Raw genomic sequence first — 25,424 nt, 5'->3', positions numbered from 1 at the left:
AGTAATTGAGGCAGCCACGAAAGCCGTAGATGAGGGTAAGGTGGTTCACACAGCTTTCAACACCATCCCTCATTCTGGAATTATAGCTAAACTCATTAACTAGGTATAAATTCCGACATCACAAGATGGATTGCCAACTGGCTCACTGACAGAACCCACACTGTAAAAGTTGCACACTCCAAATCTGACCTCAAACCAGTGACAAGTGGAGTACCACAGGGTTCAGTCCTGGGACCTCTCCTGTTTGGTATCTACTTCTCTGAAGTACAGGCTGACACAGAAGGCCTCTGGCTAACAAAGTTCACAGATGACTGCAAACTAGGAGCCATAGTCGAGTCCCCAAATGATGTGGAAATCCTACAGAAGGGCCTCGCTGAGACCGATGCCTGGTGTCAGAGCTATGGCCTCAAGCTCAATGCCAAAAAGTGCATTGTCATCCCCTTTGGTAAAAACTCTGTACCCATGAACTACTACATAGACAGCAGTCTACTTAACACCAAATGTGTGATAAGAGACCTTGGGACCCAGGTGGACAGTAGTCTGTCCTTTAATAGTCAGATTGCCACAGTTGTCAGGAAGTCCTTCTATGTGGCATACCTCATCATAAAAGGGTTCTCATCCAGGAAAAAAGAGGTCATTGTTCCCCTCTACTCTGCACTTATTAGACCCATTATAGAGTACAATGCTCCTTTTGGAATGTACCTCACAAGACATCTGCAGTAGCTGGAAAGGCCACAGACGTACCTCACAAAGAGGATTACTGGCCTCAAACAGATGCCCTACACTGTCCATCTCAAAAAACTCCAGCTTTACTCCGTAGTATATCACCTACTCTGAGGTGATCTCTGCCTAACATATAAAGCTATGTCAAACCCAGAGCTGTTGGACATGTTACACCTAAACAAATCCCAATCCCTCCGAGCTACATGCCCTAGGGACCTAAACCTTGTCACCACAATAAACAGGACATGCTGGAGGGATAGATTTCTGTCCCAGAGACTTCCCATACTCTGGAACAGGCTACCCATCTATGTCAAGCAAAGTTCTTCATTGGCACTCTTCAAGAAAAATCTTGATGAGTGGATGGGAAATAGGAACTACACCCTAGGCCCTCGGGCCAATAGCCTACTACCTACCTATGAACCTATGAACCTATAATTCTTTCTGACCTTTGTAAATCAGGGTACTCTGAGTCATAATTGGGTGGCTCTCAACCTTCTTCTATTTCAACTTCCAGTGATTGTTCAATATTGTTGTTGCCTTCTGCACCTTGATTTACTTCAATTGTTCGATAGGTTCGGATTCGAACTGCTAGAGCTTTTAGATAAATATAATGACAAAGAATTTGATTCTTTCAGTAATGCATTGACCATCTTAGACAGGAGCATATGGGAAGACATGCCATATGAACACTTTAAGTATGAATATAAGAAAATTTTCAATAGTATTGACTAGTATATAAACAAGCTCAAAAAAGGAAAAAGTAATAAAATAAACTGAATGAAAATAGCTAGGAAATCACTCCACTGGTAACCCACAAATAAAAAATAAATTCCGTTTTTATTAAGCGCTTTTTGTCTCTCCTTGTAGGGAGACTTCTTCAGATAACAGACATATACAAATCCACAATTTAAATAAATAGATCGTCAGTCATGTGACCCTAAAACACTCCTCCATTTCAAACATCCCTTCCACATAAAATCCACATATAATTATAACATTTACTTCAATAATTTACATCAAATAATATCTTAAATGTCAAATATAATTTTGCTAAAATATTTAGGTTAAAAGTCTATTTAGTTTACTCTGAAAGAAATCTTTATAATTTTTAGCTCCCTTTTATACAAACCTAGGCCCTGTACCTGTTGTTTTAATAATTTCATTATTAGCTTTGAAAATACCCCAATTTCTACTAATAATACATTTTATAGCTTTAGAATCAACACTATTTAACACTGCTAGTGCTGTCTTATCACATTTAGATACTTTTCTTTCATCCATTTCTTTCTCTAACAACTTATTCATATCCTTGTTAGGATACCTCTGCATTCCATTCTTTTACAGAAATTTTCAGCTTCTTGTACAAAAACATTGCTTTACTTATCCTTTTTAACTGGCCCTTAACAATGTTAGATTTTAGTCTGAAGAAGTCTCTGAGAGTGAAGGGAGATGAAAGCGCTAACTGAAGTCATTATCTTGTTAATAAAGTGCCGGTTAAAAAAAGCTACAGATTATATATATATATATATATATATATATATATATATATATATAGGTTAATAAAAGCTACAGATACTGCAATTTATTTTTTATTCTGTTTTCTGACAGTTATTTGCTTTTACTGTGCTGCTTTTTGCAAATATTTTAGAAGTTGCAGTTTGTATCTGTATGGAGAACTGAGCCCTCCCAGGAATTAGCTTCACGGCTCTACCAGCTGGGTGTATGCTGAATAACACACCCACTGGGTGGTTATGAGTTAATCCTGAAGGTACTAGCAGTGTTCTAGCCAGGAGCTAAAGGAGGGTGAGCCTGAATGGAAATTCAATTGAAGAGATTTTGAATGGATGTCTTGCTACACCTTTGAATCTGTTAATTACCAACAGCAATAGTGTAACAGTTCCTGTGAATATAGTGGTTAACTATGATGAACTGTTTAAGAACCTGGAAAATGATCTTGTGTCACTCAAATGCTTGCAATGGGACAACTTATTTTTTTAAAACTTCTTACTGAATCAACAGGTCCCAAAGGGACTTAGAGTAATTAAATTGCCTGCTGTCAATGAGCTACACAAAAATCTGGTAGATAAATGGCTTGAGATAAATCAAAGAGCTGTTCTGCAATACATGGAAGTATTACATAAGTTCAATATTGCTAAACGTGAGTCTATTACTGAAAACATCAAAAAGAACTCTGCGAGACTTAAATAAGTGATTTCTAATGATAATTTTGCCAGCAAAATGTACTTAATTCAAGATAATTGAATCAAATACAATGATACTTTAAGCCAAAGGAAAGTCAAAAAATTCTTGAGAGACAAGAATGGCTATGCAGGGGGCATGGCCTCAGTTGAAACTGCACAATGCGAATAGAGCTAGTGTGATGACAGAAGACGCTACTCTAAGAAGTGAGGAGGAAGCAAATTCACTAAGAAGGTCGGAGAGACTACATAGCAAGCCTGGAATCAAATGAGACAGCAAAAGCGAGTGAGAAACAACATGTTTCAGCAACAAAAAATGCTGAACAAGTAGTCAGACCTAAAGTGAAGGGGGGGCAAATGCCTGCCCCAACTCAGCTCACACTAAGGAAATAGTTACCCATCACAACAACTAATGCCAAAAATTGGTCGAAGTATATCAGAGGGTTAATAACCAGGAGAGAGCATGGGCTCAAGTAACAAGTGGCAGAAACGGAAGGTTCAAAAATGACAACAAGCAATCAAAAAACGGATATGCACAAGTGAACCACAACAAGATACATTGGAAAAAAACGAATTAACCAAGGATGACATAGGTACTGTAAACTTTAAAATAGTTAACCTCTCTAATTATGAATTATCTAGAGAGGAATGTTGTGTACTAAGCAAAGGCTGGAATTTTGCTCCAGCTCAGAGAGCGGACAAATTAGTTGCTGTAAATGAACTAAGAGACTATGTTAGAAGCCTTAATTTTGACATAATGTTTAACAAACGCAATGAAGTAAAAAGTGAATTTTATAAGCCCAGTTGCTTTGACCCACCATTATGTAAGGAGTTAGAAATGTTTTTAAACGTATGTGAAGCACAAATGGTTGAATCATTGGACAATAGAGCTGGATATAAGTATTACAACTTGACTAAAAATGAGAAAGAATGTTTTGAGAAATTATATGGTGCAGTGGTAGCATTGTTGCCTCCCAGCAAGAGGTTCTCCCGTTCGATTCTCAGCTTGGGTTGGGAGTGCCTTCTGTGTGGAGTCTGCATGTCCTCCCCGTGGTGGAGTGGGAGTTCAAAAGACATGCGTTGAATGGGCATGCCTTCATTGAAGGTTGGGCATTGGGCTGGCAACTCAACACCATAAAAACCAACTGCCAATCATTAGTGGACCAGAGTTCCGCTGTGGCAACCCCTAGCTGGGAAAAGCCAAAAGAAAAACAAACATATAAAAATGAAGAAGTACTGATATTTAAGGCTGATAAAGGGGATCTATGGTGGTACTAGATAGGGGTCGAATATGAATATAAAAATGAGAGAGTTGTTAAAAGACAAAAAAATCTTTAAAAAAGTGACATTTTCAGATGTAAAAAAGGGATATGCTCTTATAAATTCTTGTATAGACGAATGGTTCTGCACTGGCAGAATACATAAAAAAAAAACAAGAAAGAATCTAACTAATACTAACCCAAAAGTAAGTAGGATCTTTGGTATACCAAGATCCACAAAAACTTAGAAGACCCACGCATCTAAGGCCTATTGTTGCAAGTGCTAAAATTAAGACTGAAGGACTATCTGATTTTGTGGACAAAATGTTACAAAAAGTGGTACCTAAAAACATTACATATATAAGAGATAGCTTTGATTTTCTGAGTAAAATCGAGACTGTAGTTGTGAATGAAACTGATGTGTTAGTTACGTTGGATATTAATTCCCTCTATACTATGATTCCTAATAAAGATGGTATGGAAAAAGTCAGAATCAAACTTTTAAGATCTAGTATGTTCTCTTCTGATACGGCAGGATCGCTTATGGAAATGATTGATTTGGTATTAAGTTACAATTATTTGGAGTTATATGAACAATTGAATGTTCAAATCAATGGAGTGGCTATAGGAGCAGCTTTAGCTCCCAGTTATGCCAATGTATTTATGCAAATTGGGAGACAGCTAACATCATCAATAGTGAATATAATGACTATATATTAGAGATGGTTCACTTTATTGATGATGCCTTTTTAATTTGGAGAGGGTCTATTGATATATTGAATGATTTCCTGAAATATATTAATAATGTATGTTCATATCTTAAATTTACTCATAATTATGACATGCACAGTAACTACAGATCTCACTATTTATAAGGAAGACAATAGGTGGATATCTAAGCTTTATAAGAAAGATTTTCAGAACAACATGCACTTATATTATTCTAGTCTCCATCCCAAGAAAACAAAATATAATATTGTTAAGGGCCAGTTAAAAAGGATAAGCAATCTTACTAAAGATGATGATGTTTTTGTACAAGAAGCTGAACATTTCTGTAAAAGAATGGAATGCAGAGGGTATCCTAACAAGGATATGAATAAGTTGTTAGAGAAATAAATAGGTGAAAGAAAATTATCTAAATATGATAAGACAGCACTAGCAGTGTTAAATAGTGTTGATTCTAAAGCTATAAAACGCATTATTAGTAGAAATTGGGGTATTTTCAAAGCTAATAATGAAATTATTAAAATGATAGGTACAGGACCCAGGTTTGTACAAAAGAGAGATAAACATTATAAAGATTTCTTTCAGAGTAAGCTAAATAGAAAAATACAAGTTGAAGGTACAAAAGGAATGAATAAGTGTTTCAACTGTAACATGTGCAATTATTTGTATACTGACTCTAGTGAAATTGAAGTGGGAAACTATGTAGTCAGAATACCAGGAAGCTTTTCATGTAAGAGTAAAAATATAGTTTATTTATTAATGTGCATGGATTGTCATGCTTTTTATGTGGGAAGAACTACCAGGGAGCTCAACAGAAGAATTTAGGAGCATAAGTATATATATATATATATATATATATATATATATATATATATATATATATATAGTAACTACAGAGGGATTAAATTGATCAGTCAGCATGAAGTTATGGGAAAGAGTAGTGGAAGCTAGGTGAAGAAGGGAGGTGATGATTAGTGATTAGCAGTATGATTTCATGCCAGGAAAGAGCACTACAGATGCGATGTTTGCTCTGAGAGTGTTGATGGAGTACAGAGAAGGTCAGAAGGAGTTGCATTGTGTCTTTGTGGACTTGGAGAAAGCATATAACTGGGTGCCTAGAGAGGAGTTGTGGTATTGTATGAGGAAGTTGGGAGCATCAGAGAAGTATGTAAGAGTGGTACAAGATATGTACAATGGTAGTGTGACAGCGGGGAGGTCTGCAGTGGGAGTGATGGATTCATTTAAGGTGGAGGTGGGATTACAACAAGGATCAGCTCTGAGCAAACATCGCATCTGTAGTGCTCTTTCCTGGCATGAAACCATACTGCTAATCGATGAAGGTCAACAGGACTAAGACAGAATATATGTATGTGAATGAGAGGGAGGATAGAGGAATGGTGAGGATGCAGGGAGTAGAGGTGATGAAGGTGGATGAGTGTAAATACTTGGAATCAACAGTTCAGAGTAATGGTGAGTGTGGAAAAGAGGTGAAGAAGAGAGTACGGCAGGATGGAGTGGGTGGAGAAGAGTGTCAGGAGTAATTTGTGACAGACGAGTACCAGTAAGAGTGAAAGGGAAGGTCTACAAGAGGGTAATGAGACCAGCTATGTTATATGGGTTGGAAACAGTGGCATTGACAAAAAGGCAGGAGTCAGAGCTGGACGTGGCAGAGTTAAAGATGTTAAGATTTGCACTGGGTGTGACGAGGGTGGACGGGATTAGGAATAAGTATATTAGAGGGTCATCCCAGGTTGGAAGGTTTGGAGACAAAGCCAGAGAGGCAAGATTACATTGGTTTGGACATGTGCTGAGGAGGGATGCAGAGTATATTGGGAAAAAGATGCTAAGGATGAAGCTGCCAGGTAACAGGAAAAGAGGAAGGCTTAAGATAAGGTTTATGGATATGTTGAGAGAGGACATGCATATGGTTGGTGTGACAGAGCAAGATGCAGAGGACAGGAAGAAATGGAAACACATGATCCACTGTGGTGACCTCTAATGGGAGCAGCAGAAAGAAGAAGAAGAAGTATGCTATTGCCAATGGAGATGAAAAGAATGTTATGTGTAAACACTATAAAGAAAGTAAATGCAAAATTAACTTTAAATGTTTAGTATTAGAAGCATTGAGCAACACCAAGAATATTATTAACATAGAGGAAGAACCGGGATGGCTAGAGTACTGTTGGCAAGTTAAACTAAATGCATATTTTTCCCTGGTCTCAATAACAGAGAGGAATTTTTTATGTATTTAAAAAGAAAAGGGGTACAACACTGACTTTTTTTAGAATTTTTGTAGAAGTTTTATTTCTCTTTAATTTAGCCTATTCTATCATGTGACTAAGCTTTTTCTTTAATTTAGCCTATTTTATCATGTGACTAGGCTTCTTAACTTAGATTGGATGTTGTTGGGTGATGTATCCCAAGAATGGGTATTTAATGTATGTAATAAACAATGAATTTTTAGTCTGAAGACGTCTCTGACAGTGAAGGGAGACGAAAGCGCTAACTGAAGTCATTGTCTTGTTAATAAAGTGCTGGTAATCCTACAGATACTGCAATTTATTTTTTATTCTATGAAGTCATAATTAACACTGAGGTAACTGACCTGTTATCTATAGGTATGACTTTTGTACCAACAAAATCTTTTGATTTCACAACCACAGTTATTGACTTGAAATTTTTAAGGAAAGTAAATTTTTCTCTATTGTATGAACATAATTCACAAAGAGTGCTTGATAATATATGGAATATCAGTTCTACTTATAACCCACCACTACACACAAAACTTGTCACATATGAAAGGCTATGTGAATTAGACATTAAGAACTTACACAATAGTAGGAGAAAACATTTAAAGGGTAATTTAAATGAAAGTGAATAAGCCACTTTGGAACTCCTGCAAAATGAGAGAATAAGAGTGATGAAACCTGACAAGGGGGGTGGGTGGTAGTTATAAGTGTGGAAATGTATCAAAACAAAATGTATGATGTGTTAAGTACTGACACATACAAAGAAGTCACACGGAATGAGTTAAATGGGGGATATAAAAGGATTCATTCACAAATAACAGACATGTTCCTTGAAAGGAAAATAGATATTTACCTGTTTAATTACTTAAATATAATCACGCCCAGAATACCGGTGTTTTTTTGGTGCTCCCAAAATCCACAAGAGCTTGGACAACCCCCCCCCAATGAGACCCCTTGTGGATGGCAGGAATTCCGCAACATCAGCATGTGCCCAGTATGTGGATTATGAATTGGAAAAAAATCATAGCAAAGGAATCACAGATCTGTAAAGATTCATGGAGCATTTTAGCCGAGGTAAACACAATTTCTTATGATGCTAATGACATTTTTGTTACCATAGATGTCAAAGACCTTTAAACAGTCATCCCACAAGACATAAGTCTGGATTGGGTTAGTGAGATGATGTTAAAACATAAAGTGGCTCATGAGACTAATAGGCTTATCATGGAACTTCTAGTGTTAGTTGTGATTAACAACTACATCTCATTTGACAACAACTTTTATTTACAGTGTAAGGGTGTAGCCATGGGCTCACCATGTGGTGGAGCTTTTAAAAATGTTGTCATGGCTTACTGGGAGAGACAATTTGTGTTTTCATATACCTTTTACCCCCATATTAAGCTTTATTAGTGATTCCAGGATGACATCTGTGTCATATGGAAAGGGCCATTCATAGAGTTGGAAAGCTTTTTGAATTATACCAATGAGACTACAGCTTTCTTGCAGTTTACCTTTGATTATAGCACCCATTCCATTCATTACCTTGATATTTGCCTTCTTAAAGATACCAATAACACCAGATATATTGCTAAGATTCATAGGAAAGTGACATACTCCAATTCCTTTTTGTACTTCAGCAGTTCATACCCTTACCATCAAAAGAGGTCGGTTGTAAAGGGGCAACTTGTCAGAGCGGCCCAATAGGTCAGCACGCACAATGACTTTATTGAAGAGGTTAACACCTTGCAGTCCATGTTTCTTAGTAGAGCCTACTCCTCTGAACTTTTGGACAAATTAATCTCAGAGGTTACTATAAAAAGACTAAATGGCCATTTCCAACCTATTTTAAGCCACTGTGGCACCCCTGAGCAGTTTGTAAATGAGCGACATGAGATAATATGCAGTGAGGACAGGACCCAGAGTCGATTGGAAAATGAAAGAGAAGGGGTAACATCTGAATTTTCAAAAGCCTTGGTTTTGACCTTTAACCAGATCATTGCCATGCTAAGGAACATTTTTGAAAAGAACTGGCCTATCCTATTAGAGGATGCAAACATAAGACAGAGAATAGGGGAAAATCTAAGAATTGTATATAGAAAGGTGCCACATTTTAAGGATTTACTGAGGAAAAAATGGAGAGGAGAAATATAATGCAAACAAGGAATGGTTAAGTGTGGAGCCTGCACATGGTGTAATAAAATTCAAGTGTCGAACAGCTTTACTGTTAGGAATAACACATATTATCTTAGGAACAGATACATTTTCACTTCTAAAGCAGTAGTATACTTAGTCTCATGTAAATCCTACCCATGTTTCTATATAGGAAAGACGGAGAGAAGGCTCTCTCAGAGAATATACGAGCATGAGTATGCCATTAAAAAACATAACACAAATAATGCTCTAGCAAAGCAGATCACCAACAATTAAGGGCATGTTTTCCATTACATGGCTATAGAGCATGTCATTATTGATGACAATAAACCATGGGCACTGATGTTAGAAATCAGTGAACTTAATTGGCAGATTCATCTACAGGCTGACAGCTGGCCAGGTATAAATGAGAGAAGCACCATCTCCCCCATTTTGAAGTTAAAAGCACTGGAAAGGAAAAAAGTTAAAATTGAACACTTAGTAACAGGGATATATATATATATATATATATATCTATATATATATATATATATATATTTATGCACACACACATACACACACACACACACACACACACACACACACACACACACACACACACACACACACACACACACACACACACACACACACAAATGGAAAATACATAGGTCATTTATAGATTATACAAAAGTGTAAGCAATAATTATGAGAACGTTAAAAATATATTTTTGCTAATATAGCTTGTTTTTAAAGAGTAATTTAATTATGCATTAGTGCATGCAATATTTTAGCAACCCAGTGTCTTTTTTTAATGTTAAATGTATAGATTCATTGTGTAGTGGTTCCCTTAAAGCACTCGATTAATGTGTGAGTTATTTTAAATTCAGCATCAATGTGTGGCAGCCAATGAGAATGGATGGTAAAGCATAAAGGAAGTGACATTTGTGAACTTTGTCTGATGAAGTTTTACATATTGTGAAACAAAAGCGCTAACCAGCTTTTATTGTTTTATGTATTAAAGTGGTACTTGCACCTTTTGAGTGCTTGTATACAGTGTACATTCATTCTTCAAGCTGTTTCTACATTCGTTGACTGCCCTTGGGATTTTTTTTACACTGTTGTGTGTATTATTAAGTGTAGTGGGTTCTGTTGGGTCTTCAGTGTGTGCAGTAGATTTGTACTTGGGAGGTCTCTGATCTTTAGGTAGGTTTCTAGTGAGCACCTCTACATATGTGGGTTTATGTGTTGTGAGCTTGTAATGTGCAAGAGGTGAAGTGTGTGTGCTGACAACCTGTTGATATTAGGTTTGTTGCTATATGACAGAATTGATTACATATTCATAGTATAGATACATCTCTCACATGTTGTATTTGTTTGTTTTAGGAGTAACTGGTTGTCAGCATACATTAGGCAATTGCTACATTGCCTCAGGATGCCCACATCAGTCAGTTTGGCTGGAGAAATGGTGGGAAACTGTCCATTCATTATGGCAGGTATATACTGTAGCAACAAGTGGGGAGTGTGCTAGATGGACCAAGTTTTGCTGTAAGACTAACAAAACGCGGCTGGTCTGCGGAGGGCTAGGGGTATAAAAGTACGTTACTGCTTCACAATGTACAACTGAGTTGCTCACAGGGCAGCAATGCAATCTCTGAGCAGCTCCAGTAAACTGAGCACAAACCTGTGCAAACAAAATGCTTAAATACAAGTAGAGTTAAATGATTTTAAACAAAGTAACCAAAGGGGAAGCCCAAGACTGAGCCTTATTCCAGCAATCCCCAAATCAGATGGGTCCTTGACTGCACAGTTCTGCCACAAAGGTGCAGCGGGGACTTCTTAATGCAAGATGGCTTGTTTTAGTGCTCAAATGATACCAAACAGTCTAGATTCAGCAAGCCTGAATCTAGCCTATGCTATAAAATGCAGAAGTCCTAGAAATTTAAAGTGCAGAAAATCACAGTCACAATAGCAAAAAAAAAACAAAAAACAGTTTAAATAAATCAGCAAGTCCAGTTGAATACTCCCACAAGAGTGTAGACCACAATCCTTCTTAATGTGAAATAACTGGTCTGGAACCCAATTGCTTAAACCAGAACAAAGACAAGACACTTAGAATAACAGGCACAATAAGTCTTCAGCCAGCAGTTCCCAGCTTAGAAGAGTTTAGGCTAACCTCTCCTGCCACAAAAGTCTAGACCACAAACCTTCCTAATGTAAAATAACTGGTTTGGAACATTAGTGCTTAAACACTTTGAGAATAACAGGCACAATAAAATGTATGGCATCCCCATTCTAATGGGTACCCTCAGGAATGCAGAATTAAAGCATTTCATATGGTGGTACTTTCACTCAAATTAAACCTTGCACATACCCATTATCATACCTTTGGCATAACACAGAAATATATTTGGGAATGATGTATAGACTTCCTTACAGTGACACTAGGCACAGTAAAACATTACACTTCCTTTAGGACAATTTTTACTACAGCCTTTTTAGTGTCAGGTAAACTGACTTTAAATATACTCATGCTCTATTACATTCTTGTTTTGCAGTGTCAGGAATATGCACCTTTACTAGCAGTGAAAGAAGAGATGGCTCATTAAAAGTATGCCTCCTATGATAACTCAGTAAAGCTATATTCCATAAGGACAAGTGAATAATTTATTAGCCTTTTGGAACTTGGTTTAAAGTGCTATAATTTATGAGCATGCTCTTCCTACTCTAATTTATGTATTTACAGTCTTTAAGACACAGAGAGGGTAGGTAACCAAGTTGCACTCTGTCAAATGCTTCATTGACATTTCACACTTCTGTAACAAATGAGCATGCATGTTGTTAGGACTTAAAACATTTTAATGAAATGAAATACTTAGCTTAAAATATTTGATATAAAGCTATATTATGTTATGAGTAAAAAATGTCATTAAAACAACTGAAGGACAAACTGGAAAACAAGATCCATGCTGTTGTCACACTTTACTGGCATTGCAGCACTTCTTTTTTAATCTGTTTGCCCATCTACCCCATGTTTTTGCTTTAATAAGTAAGATTTTAATGATATGGAATTATGCCAACACAAGCACTGCTGAAAAAATAAGCCAGCCCCTACCCAGTGATTTAATTTGTTTATTATAGTTTACTTGATGTACTGTACTGCAAATATAACCTAGCAACAAATGCAAGGGAAATAAATGCCGGCTAAAAGATCAGAAATCATTTCATTCTGAAACTCATTCCTGGGATGCTGTTAACTTGGATGTTTTTTCAAACAGAGCAAACTGAATAGTACATGATGAGCATCTCGTAGTCTGCTGAATTCAAGCAATGCTCATCTGTTTGCCTAAAGCAACTGTTTCTGCAGAAGGTTGACTACAGATAAGAGATGCGAAATCTGCAGAAAGACAGCTATGATTGCAACATAACTGACATATTGTATGTTAAGCCATTGTATATTATAGGTCACAGCAGTCAGTAACTGAAACATTATTTTTAAGAATGCGGTACTTGTATCTTTTTGCATAATCTTTAAATACTGCAGTCCTACTTTTGTTTCATGTTGGGTGTACATTTTACTACATAAAATGTTGAACAAATAATCATCAGATATAAAGCATGCTGCTAGAATTGCATCTGAAAAGCTTGCTTCAGTAGTGTTCTAACAGTCTACAAAATATAATAAAAATAAATATGTGGGACTTGGTTTCATGGTGCAAGACCATACAGAAAAAAATGTTCTTTATGGCTTACTTTGCAATAGTCTACATAGCCTAATAAATCTACGCAAAATGCATAAAAGATTATTTCATATAAATTCAAATTCAGTTTAATTCAATCCAAACCTGAAAATAGTTCCAAAACAAACAAACAAACAAACAAACAAACAAACAAACAAACAAACAAAAAATAATATTATTACAAGGCTCAATTTCAGTCATATTTTATTGCCACAGTATAATTTTCATAGGACTTTGTATCACATTGCCTTTGTATATTACTGTCAAACAGTGCTAGGCATACTTTAGTTGATGCATGTCTAGTGGTAGCAGCAAATGGGCCTTGCAGCTGGCAGGGAATTTATCATTTTGCTGTGGAAAAAAGTGTGAAAGCAGCTGTAGCTGATCCCAGATTTAAGAAATAAATAATCAGATGCTTCTCTGTTTGCCACCAGCTTTCAGATCTCCACATTTCCTTGGTACAACTCTTTTACCCACCTCCCTATTAAACTGCCTGCATACATCTTCCCAGTCTAAACTAACAAATCTACGTAATACTGGATGGAATACTATCTTCATCCCAATACAAGTGTCTTTGTACGATGTTATTATGGATGCCAAGGTACTGATGTCTGATGTAGAAAAAATGAAGCAGTTTTTATTTTTGAACTTCAAGCATGCACTAATTTTGAGAAACTTACTTAAATTAGGCATATCTATCCACTCATCTATAGCTTCCTTGCATTTGTCAAATATCACAGCAGTAACTTATGCTTTATCAAATGTTCAAGATAAAAAAGCAGAAAAAACCCATAAAAAATGCAAAACATCTTTTTTGCATCCCCCAAGTGTAAATCTTGCCAACGCACTTCCCCCCAACTTAAATATATGAACTTCACAGCAGCATTGCAAAAAAAAAAAAAAAAAAAACACTGAAAGTTCACCTCTGGCAAACACAATTTAACTAACTGCTTTTAAGTAAACAGTGATTTTAAATAACTCAATGAAAAGCCACTTGGAAAAACATGCCTCAGTAAAGTATAGGTATAGCTCCACCTAGTGGGTCCATCCCAGATCCACAGAAATGTGTATCAGGTAATGCTGTAGGCTTCTAGGCCCTCCCTGGCAATCTTTTCACACAGGGTGCTTATAACTGCCCATCCCAGATCCATACAAATGTATATCAGGTGATGTTCTAGGCTTCCAATCTCTCCCTGACAACTTATAACACAGGGTACTTACAGCTGACCAAGCCACCCGTGTCTTGTCCTTAAGAAAAGAAATCCTGATGATGGCTCTCATTTTACTGAAATACTTATGAGACGTTGTTCTCATTCACAGTATTCTTTTATAATTTCCTCTGCAAAATAAATATATTGTTACTGGTGTACCACCTGATCTCCCTGCAGAGCTTCTTTCATTTTGGGATACTGCTGTATGTCAGAAGGCTATGGTGCCAAGATACAAGTGCAAACCGTTGAAGACTCCTCTCAGTAAATAGCCAAAAGAAGTATAAGAATTGTAAACCTACTTTTGTCATGCAGACATCGAATCCACACATTGCATATGTAAGGGAGGTTTTACGTAGAGTAACAGGCATAGTGAGCTTGATTGTCTAGTAGTTGGAAGTTTTTTGACCACAAAGCAAGTTGTCCAAGGAAGGGGCACACTGCTGTTGCAAGGTTTGGGGAGGCAAGATAATTTAGCTCTTCTATATGTCTGAGTCAGCCTTCCTCCTTAAGTGTACCTGTCACTTTCTGAAGCAAGTGTAAGTAATGAACTCCTGAAGCTGGATATAACCTCCTTTCTATAGGCAATATGCCTTTCAGCCTTTTCTGGTTAGGGGTCACCACAGTGGATCACCGGTCTGCAGATTGATTGGCAGTGGACTTTTACAGTATTGAGTTGCCATCCCAGCACCAAACCTTCACAGAAGGCACAGGCACTCACCTACTTGCATTTCTTTTAAAGCTCACTTGACCACAGGGAGGACATGCAGATTCCACACAGAAGGCGCTCCAGCTGAGAATCAAACCAAACAACCTCTTGCTGTGAGGTGACAACACTAACTGCTGCACCTCCGCGGCTGACAATCCTTTCTATAGGCAATAATAAGCTACAAATTTTTTTCAAAAAATGTTTTATTTGGTTAGGGCTCAAAATATAAGAAAACTTATCTTTAAACAGAGTTAAATATTTAAATGTTCACATTACAATCCATTTATGTGAAATTACACATTTTATGATAAATTTGTTTAAAATAAATATTATTATATGCACTGTCTATAGTGGATGTCTGCAGAATGTTCTGACAAACCTTAATAAAACAGGTTAATTAACAAGTTAGAATTAAAATAAAAAATCAACATTGGAGTATATCATGTGTTGAGCTTTTTCAACAAACAGATAATGTTGAGCCAAAGATTAGAGGCTGTGTTCTTTCTGGCTGATCTCAGCTTTTCTGTTTCAAGTTCTTTGTTTGAAGATAATATCAAAACATAAAGATAGTCAGAAGATTGAGGTGGGTGGTTCATCTTCCAATTTCTAGTAATGGTTTTCCTTGCATTATTTATTTATTTATTTATTTATTGGCATTTGTTTTCCCAGAAATTCTGACTGGACCATTGGTGCCCTTTTTCAGTGGCACCCCAGGAAGAAAATATACTAATACACAGCAGTTTTAAAACACGTAATAGCAAAATGATAGTACATTACATTACAAGCAGATCATGGCAATAACACAGTATTAAATGTAAAGACTACATGATATAGGAATATTGTACAAAACCAGAGTTCTAACTATTTTAATGCTATCAGACCACAAGGCTTGTACATAGTAATTATTTTTCCCCAAAAATCATTCAGAAGAGAGCAGTCAAGCAATATGACTTTTGTCTGCCTTAATTTCTAACTTACATGTCTAACAGATTTCAATTTTGAAGTCTTATGAGGGGGTAAGATAAGCTCAATGAAAAAAATGCCATGTGAAAATTTTCTAAATTTGCACTAAGGTGATTTTTTGCAAAATTATTTATTGACATTTGTTTACCGGGAAAGTCTGACTGGATAACTTTATCTGTTTTCAGCCAGTGGAGAAAAACTCTACAAATATAAGGAAAAAATACATATACATGTGTGAAAGTTTACATCATATTACAATATACTGTAACCACACAGATTAATATAATATTAATACACATGAGACTTGTAGAGTAATACACATATACTGTAACTATATAGATTACCACAAATATTAATATACGTGACTTGTAGAATAATACACATATACTATCATTAAACTAGGAACTGAGAAATGATTTACATACATCTGAAAGCTTTACATGTAAGCAAAACAATGTATTTCTTAAAAAGACCATCTTTTTTTTTTTGGTTCATTGGTTAGTACTATGCTAACTGCCTTTATGGGCCATTTTTAAACGTAGCCAATTACACCATGTGATAATCAAACCCTACACTTTGTGTTTCTAAGGTAAGCACCTTAACCATTGCACCAACCTCCCACCCCATTTACATTACGGTTTTTCTACTATATCCTCACATTTGTTAACTGTCAGTGTAAGATGTTCTGCCTGCAAGACCTAGTTGACAACTACAATATCATGTAGCATTAGAATGTATTGCCATGTTAAAAGTGTGAGAGTTTATTACTCATGCATAACGCAAATGTCAGATTTGAGCATTCAAGCAATGGACGAGGAGAAAGAGAAGAGGAAGAGAAGGAAAAGTGAGAAATGCATACTAGTAATTGGAGTAGATATGGAGACATAATGAGTAAAAATAAAATTAAGAGTAAGGGGAAATAAGAATGCAATAAATAAAGCAAGGAAAAGAAGGATGTGTATAGGCATCAGAGGAGAAGGAGCTGAAACTTTTAGCTGGGAGAGGAGTCAGAGAGATTTCAACAGAGTTATATATTATCATCCTGCAGGATAGAGTTACAACCTTTTTCTTTGACTCTTCTTTATAGATTTTAAGGATTTATATAAATCTGATATTATGTAATTATGCAAATTATTTTTATATATAATTTGACATAAGTAATCTATAAAGGGAAAGCACTGATCTGGAGGAGTGCTTAGGATATTACAATTATTTGTGAGAATCTTCTTATTCCTAGAATTGTTATATATTCATCCGCTTCAAGTTCAAATTGTAAGTTCTGTTCTCCACAGTTTTATGTTTTGGTTCATGAAAACAATTACACCATATCAGAAACCTTTATCCTCTCCATTTAATCATTTAGACTCCAGTAAGTTGCATTTTAAGTACTTCTGAAAATGAAAGAGGCTTCTGGATGTACTAAAATGTGTGAGTATAATATACAAGATTTCACATACTGAACCTCTTGGAACAGTAAGAGTATAAATTTGATCATGTTCAAAAACTGTATTGTTTAAATTCTACTTAAAATGCAACTTACTGGATATAGAATGGTATAAGCATTGCTTAATCAATAAATAATTTGGCAAAATTTATTTTCATTGATGCCCATTTGGGCTTTGGTTTGTATGTTCATGTTTAACTTTCAGCTGTGTGCCTACTTTTCTGACATATACAAATTTATTTATATTCTTGTGATTATTTTTACACTATAGAAATTTCAACAACGTTCACTGTTTGCTTTTAGTTTGTTTTCTATTGGTACCTCAGTATCAGGTGATGGTAGAGGGATATATTTTCCTGTTTAGTGGCACTTGTTATTTTATCTACTGAGGAAGCTTTAGTGAAACCAGTCTGGGTGTATCTGGAGTTGCTTTTTCATGAACTTTGATACTGCATTTTTGGTCCTTGATTGCTAGATTATTTTGATTTGCTGTAGTTTTCTGGATCTCTGCAGTCTGTAGTGACTGCTCCCTTGCTGGTTTGCTGTTTGCTGTAGTTTTGTTAGATCTTCTGGGTTTTGGACACTGATAATTGCAGATTGTTTTGTGGGATATTCGTTCCTTTGCAGTATGTTTTTGTAGCGACTTCTAGCTTCATTAACTGTAGGCATGGATGATTTTTATCCATTCCCCAGTGAAGTGCATTATACTGCTGGTTCTCCTGCTGTTGCAGGGACTCATTCAAGTGGCATACATGCTCAAGATAAGAATATTCATAACATTCACTGGGTCAGCCACACTGTCTCTGCCATTAGCTTTCCAAACACAAGTATATCATCATTGTCTGTTAACTTATACTGTATGACTGCCATTAAATCATGATGTAGATATTAATCGCTATAGTTCAGTAATACAGCTAAGCCTCCAATAAACTTTCCTGTAGTCTGACACAGTTTAAAGCATAGCATAATAAAAGGTCACTGCTGTGCTGCACTGACATCATACTAATCTTGGTCCCGCCCTTAAAAATGTTACTTACATTATTCTTTGGTATCTTAATGGGAGAAGAGCACTGGACTGAAAATCCTTAATTTTAATTCTCAGAGCTTAGGCAGTGATGTATACCTCCCCCCGATCTGACAGTATGTCCCTGAAATAGTAGCTATAACTGAGTCATGTCACAAGCCATGCACTATAGGTTCAGAAATACTACTGCCTGCCTATAATGTAATATTATATAATTATGCCAGAGGTCATAAGTGCTGGTGGGTCAGTATTAAGTATTCTTATGCTATAGAGTAGCATAAGCAGTAAGTGGTAGTGCTGCTCCTAGCTCCCCACTTCTTCGGTTTCAGAAGCAATCCTGGCCAATGTTTAGATCAATAAAATCAAAGCAGTGACCATTGCTCATGGCTACATCTCCTAATATGGGGACACGTCTACAATATAAGATTTCCTGTCCTCAGTTACTACTAGTAATATTAAGAGGGTACACTTATCTTAGGTAATTTAAATATAGATTGATCCATGGCAGATGAAAACTAGCTCCAGTTATATGTATCACAACAAGAATGGAAAAGTGAAAGGAAAGCAATGTCCTTAATTAGAGTCTATCCTACAAACCCCATGATTTAACAAAATCAGGTGGAATGAAAGACTGCTTTACCCTGTTTTCCTGGAATCACACAACAGTTAAAAATTGCAGCATTCTAGCTAAAACAGAATTATCAGCACTTTATCAGCCCGTCCCTTATAACACCGCTCAGATGGTTTCATTAATCTCATGTTACCTTCCTGGATCTAGATGAAGCTCAAAAACAGAAGAATCGTGGACCAAGACTCATGCCAAAGAGGATGACTTTATTGAAGCAAAACAAGTACTTTTGTGTGTCTCTTGACACTTTGTAGATTTTTAGAAGACAAAAAACACACTACAGTTTAAATAGTCACATTTATATATCACAATTGCATGATTAGTTAATTAATAAACTAATGTCTGTGCCTTCTCCTACTCAGGACAGGCTTTAAAATATAACAGTCATTTAAATCAAATTCCATTCCATTTAATTTTGCCATCCATTCTTTCTTTTTTCAAACACCTTTCTTGAATTTTCACTTGTGACATAGGCAAATTTACATTCATATAAAAGCAATTACACTATAATTAACATAAATATTTTACTTCACATATATTGTTATAAACATTACATAAATTATTATTATTCAATGTTCTCAGTATAACTGTTAATATTACCACCTCTTAAGGTAATATGTACTACTTGAAGCATTGTAAATGCAATGCAAAATTATACAGTGCCCCCTCATGCATAATATGTTTTGCTAGAGTATTTCAATGATTAGATTTCCTGATGCTGTATACATGTTCAAAACTTCTGTTTGTCTTACCAACGTAGAATTTAAAACATTGCATACAAGTAATTACATATACTAGATGATGCATATTGCAATTTGCATAATTATATAATTTATATTTCCTTCTTGTCAATGGGTATACAAATGTAGTTGCAAAATGTAACAACAATAATTATAGGGCAGGATTCACGAAGGCTTGCATGGAGTCTAAGAGTAGTGTAAGACTCCATGCAGCCTTCGCGATCCAGGAACAGCCCTAAAGTCCGTGTAAGAGACCAGCTAAAACGTTTCTTACACGGAGTGGGCGTGGATATGCTAATCACCTCACTTGCAGCCCAAAGGCATGCAAATGAGGTAGATTAGCGATCCACGAAGCCCAAAGCAGCCCGTGTAAGAGCCGTTTTAGCTGCAGAAATGTACTCAGTTGACAACTGAGTACGTTTCTGCAAAAACCACAATGGAGCCATGTCAGCTCCAAATAAAGGGTGCATATGTGTCAGGCAGCATGCCAATGTCCAAATATGTGGCCATTGGCAAGGTACCCTGATGCAAATATGAAAAATAAATAATTTTTATTTTTCAGCGATCGCCGATGTTTAAACGCAGTGCAGCCCCGTGCAAACGGGCTGCGCTGTATAAAACATAAAAATGAAGGTTATAAACCCACAAATGTGGGTTTTATGCAATACATGGATTTACAATGCAGGGACCAGCAGACCAAAACCAACATGGCCACCGTTTAGTGGTTGCTAAGGGGGGAAGCTGAGTGTAAGACATGTAACTAAGCATTAGTAGGCAATCTGATGTAAATGAGTGTTAGGATACTGAATTCCACTGTCACATAGCAAATGAGCACATTCTGAGTAGTGTAAGAGATACATAAGGGGGAGGAATAGAGTAGGAGATAGGTGACATCACAGGGGGGAATGGTAGAAAGAAATGAAGTTCATTGGAGGTCAGTGTTACATGACGGATGTCAGACACATATCATGGAAAGAGGAGTGCCACAAGATAAGCATGGGAAAGTCAAGAAATGGAAGGTGTACACTGTTGCTTACACCAAAGTTTCTTGCTGGGTGTGCATGCGCATGTGTGCACGCCATGAAGTGCGAGTAGGGCAGTGTGCGCACGTGTAAGGCAGACTGAGCATGTGGGAGCCTGTTGGCAGACTTGTAACACTGTTTGCGCTGGTGTGCGTGCGGTTTAACTCGAATAAGCAGATTCTGAACCGTGTAAGCATGTGTGCACGCGTGTAAGCCACTGTGAGCGTGTTTCTGCTGGTATGCACGTTGCTCCCCCCTGAGGAAACAGAAAGGAAAAAGGAAGCAACAGAATTAGTAGGAAGCTAGCAGGTGAAAACAATTAGAAGAAGGCAGTTACACAGGCAGAATAGTAGCTCAGCCAAGCACTTAAAACTCTGCAAACAGCAGTGCAGGATGTTTCTCTCAAGAGACACTGCAAGACAGGAGTAATCTATTAGAAGTGAAAAATGAAAAAGCTGAATTCAGAGCAGAAATGCTAGGGGCTGCCATAGCTGTCATAAGGAGACATAGGCTACTTGCTGAGGGTGGTGACAATGCAGATGGTGCCAGACAACCCACAGTGAGGAGACGGAGAAGAGTGTACGGGCCCAGGGTCACCTACCACGGGTTACATGAGCTGGAGATAGTAGAGCACTATAGAGTGGACAGAGACCTCCTGCAGCAAATTGTTGAGCTGTGCAGGCCATGCCTCACACACAGAACCAACAGAGGGGAACCCATCCCAGTGGAAACCAAGGTATGTGTTGGCATAAGAATACTAGCAACAGGTACCTTCCAGAGACCAACTGGTGATATGATGGGGATATCACAGGCATCAGCCTCCAGGGTACTGCACCAGTTCCTGGATGCCATGTCAGCACATGTCGGTGATCATGTATATTTCCCCAATGCCCATGAGGTATTGGCCAGCAATATGCGTCTCTTCCAGCAAATAGCAGAATACCCTGAGGTAGTGGGTGCAATAGACTGCACGCACATATGCATCAAAGCACCAGCCGGTGAGCGGGGTAGGGCCTACATTAACCACAAGGGCTTCCCCTCCATCAACTGCCGGGTCATGTGTGATGCCCAGGGCATAATAATGAATGTGTATGCTGGCTGCTCTGGGAGCTACCATGATTCCCATATCTGGCATTTGACGCAGCTGTACCAGACATTTGCCAATGGGGACATCCCACATGGACACCTAGTGGGGTATGCAGGTTATGCACTGGAGCCGTGGCTGATGACACCCATCAGAAACACACACACACCTGAACAGGAACGCCATAATGAGGCACACGCACAAACACATAATGTAATAGAGCGTGTGTTGGGCTGCTCAAGTCACGGTTCCAGTGTCTGGACACATCTGGTGGAGCCTTGCAGTACTCACCAACTACATGTACCCAAATTGTCATGGTATGTGCTATGCTACATAATATGATCTTGTGAAAACAGCTACAGCAGGACCAGCATAGGGCCGGGCCAAACAGCCCCCCACCATTGCCAAGGCCATCACAGGCAGAGCGTGACTTGGAGGAGGAACAACCTGAGCCTGCCCCAGTAGGCAGAAGGAGGCGTGCCCAGTATGCCCTGGCCTTGGCAAAGAGGCAACGCATAGCACATACACTGGCTCAGTAGGAACCCTGGGAATGATACCCCTCTCTGACTCACTCATATAATAACAGGGATGCCTAAAATGACATAACCTGCTCTCAAACATGTACAGGGAGTGTAGTATGTGCATCCGACAGAGGCAGCCCTGCAGCACCACCTGAGGCATGAATGCCATGTGTTAAGCAATGTAACACCATGTAGTATATGCACACTTGATGACCCTGACTAACATCCTACCCTCACCAAGCATGATGCCACAATATGATGATGAGATGATCAATTGTAATAATTGGCTGAAGTATTGCAGTTAGTCAAAGGGGATCCAATGTGTGCCAGCCTGGGATGATATGCTGAGCATGACATGATGCTCCACCTGCTAGCGGTGACGTGCACCTATCAGTCCAGGCCTTATGGATACTGGCAAAGGCTGTTGTTACCCACAGCGTGCCCTGAATAGGTAAGGCTCAAAACACAAGCCCACCTCCATAGGTATCACAAGGGATAAGAACCTAGATGTAATCCTGCCCAATGCCAGAAGTCTAAACAGCAAGATGCATGCAGTCTAAACTCACCCAGTATGGAGAATGTTGATATCTGTCCTGTAACAGAAAACTGGGTCAAGGCTCACAACAGCACCCTAACACTACCAGGTTACACCTCATACTGTGCTGTACAGCTTCAAAACATGGAACAAGCTACAAAAGGAGGGTGACTAGCAATAATTGTCAAGGATAACCACACCCCCATGTTGGTACCACAACAAGAAGCAGCATGGACTAGCCATGGTCAAGTAACAGTGGCTAAAACTGCCTTTCAGTTTATAGCCTGCTACAGACTACCATCCTAACACCAGGAACTGCACCTGGCCTATGTTGGAATACATGAATATATCAAGCCCTCCAAACCACATTATATTGGGTGACTGAAAATACCCAGACATAGACTGGGAGCATTATACTAGCTCCAACACTGTAGGAAAAAAGTTCCTAGAATCCATAAACCAAAATGCCCAGGAACAACGTACCACTCCCACAAGAGGGGTAAGCATACTGGATGTCATAATCAGCAACATGGGTACTGGATGGCAAGATGAGAAGTGTATCCCTCACTGGTAAGACCAGACCATAAAGTAATCACACTGGATATACACATCCTGACCACAGTCCCTGGCCAGAAAACCACAGTGAAAAACATGTGTAAAGCAAAAGTTGCACTCCTCCAAACTGATGTGGAATCCATTAATGGCCCTGTGCAGGTGCAAATTATGGGCCACACCTCAGAACCTGTTATACAGGCATTCCATGAACACTGCCAGGAATGCTTGGATTATGCAATCCCAAATAAAAACAAGACACAATGCCATACACGCAGGCATCTGGCATGGTGGACTCCAGCCATTATCAAACCATGCAAGAGAATGAGGAAGCTACTACATGATAGAGCAAACATAAAAAGGGAAGTAATCACTGATCAGTTGTATGGCAATAAAATATGTCCACACATACAATCCACTAAGGCCAGCTACAACAAGTTGAATCTGTGAATCTTGAGGCAATGTTACATCTGCCCCAAGTACACAGACAACCCTCAACTCCCCCCAAGAAATACAAATATATGTGAGAGATGCAACCATTTATCCAAACCGGAGGCTGAGCTCCCTCAACTCAGTACTGTCAAAACTAGTCAGGAGGAGAAGGTAACCACACACACCACAAACCCAGTCCCACATAGACCTATCACAACTGCAAACCAAAGACATAAACACAGAAAAACATTCCCGGAGGCCCTAATTACAAACACACCACAACAACAGAGGCCTCCAAAGCAGGCACCCAAGCAACCACAACCTCCAAACATAGCACATGCAACACATAGTACATAAAGCTGGTGTGCCAAACAGTCACAGGCCAGAAGGAGAAACAACATGCCTTATACAGTTGTAATAGGTGACTCCATAGTCAGACACACTGCTGTCCTGCTCACCAGACTGAACAAGGGAAAGGGTACAGTAAGCTGCCTGTAGGCTGCTACAATACACCACATAACACAAGTACGCAGGTCACCCCAAAGCAAGTAGAAATATGATGCAGTCATTGTCCATGCTGGCGTGAATGACCTGAGATGTACCTCCCCAGACTACATGAAAAGAGACATAGATGAGCTCTCCGATTATGTAGTCCAGGCCAGTATGTCACTGACCGTTTGCAGCATCCTACCCTCACCAAGAATGATGCCACACTACAAACACAGAATGATCAGCTTTAACAAGTGGCACAATTACTGGTGTCATTCCAAGGGGATCCAATGTCTGTCTGCTTGGGATGTCATGCTTGACAAGCCACGCTTCTGTTCCAGGGATGGCTTGCACCTGTTACCCCTGGGCATCTGGATATTGGATAAGGCTTTTGCCACCTCCATAGAGCCTTTCGTAGGCAAGGCTGAAAAGACTAATCCACCACCCTAGAAAACATAAGTGGAAAGAAACATAAGGGTAATGCTGACCAATGCCAGATGTGTAAACCTCAATATGCATGCTCCCGAGGCCCTCCCCAGTATGGAGAAAATCGATGTCCGTGCAGTGACAGAAACCTGCTGCAAGCCTCCTGACAGCACACCAGCACTACCAGGTTATACCTCATATCATGCGTTATGGCCCCAAAACCTGGACCAAAACATAAAAGGAGGGAGAGTATCCATATTCAGCACAGACACCCATACATCAGGTAACTGACAATGCACGAAGCATCGGACACCACCCATGTTCAACTAACCGTAGGCAAAACTGCTGTACAGTCTGTAGCATGCTACAGACCACACTCTCACACACAGGAACCCCACCCAGCCGTCCTGAAGACACTGGACAGTATGAATGTCCCACCAAATACCAAACAAGGTACTCACAAATTACCACATAGGTGGTAAACCATTATGTATGGAAGGAGTAATCAGGGACCTAGGGACACAAGTGGACAGTAACCTGTTATGTGACACTCACATTGCCAATGTGGCTAGGAAGACTGTCTATATTGGACCCCGTATCATGAAAGGATTCACATCTACGT

This window comes from Protopterus annectens, chromosome 6.part0, assembly GCF_019279795.1.
Source record: "Protopterus annectens isolate FY-2018-M chromosome 6.part0, PAN1.0, whole genome shotgun sequence".
NCBI lineage: Eukaryota > Metazoa > Chordata > Ceratodontiformes > Protopteridae > Protopterus > Protopterus annectens.
The sequence above is the reverse complement of the archived record's forward strand: the minus strand, read 5'-3'. Positions refer to the sequence as shown.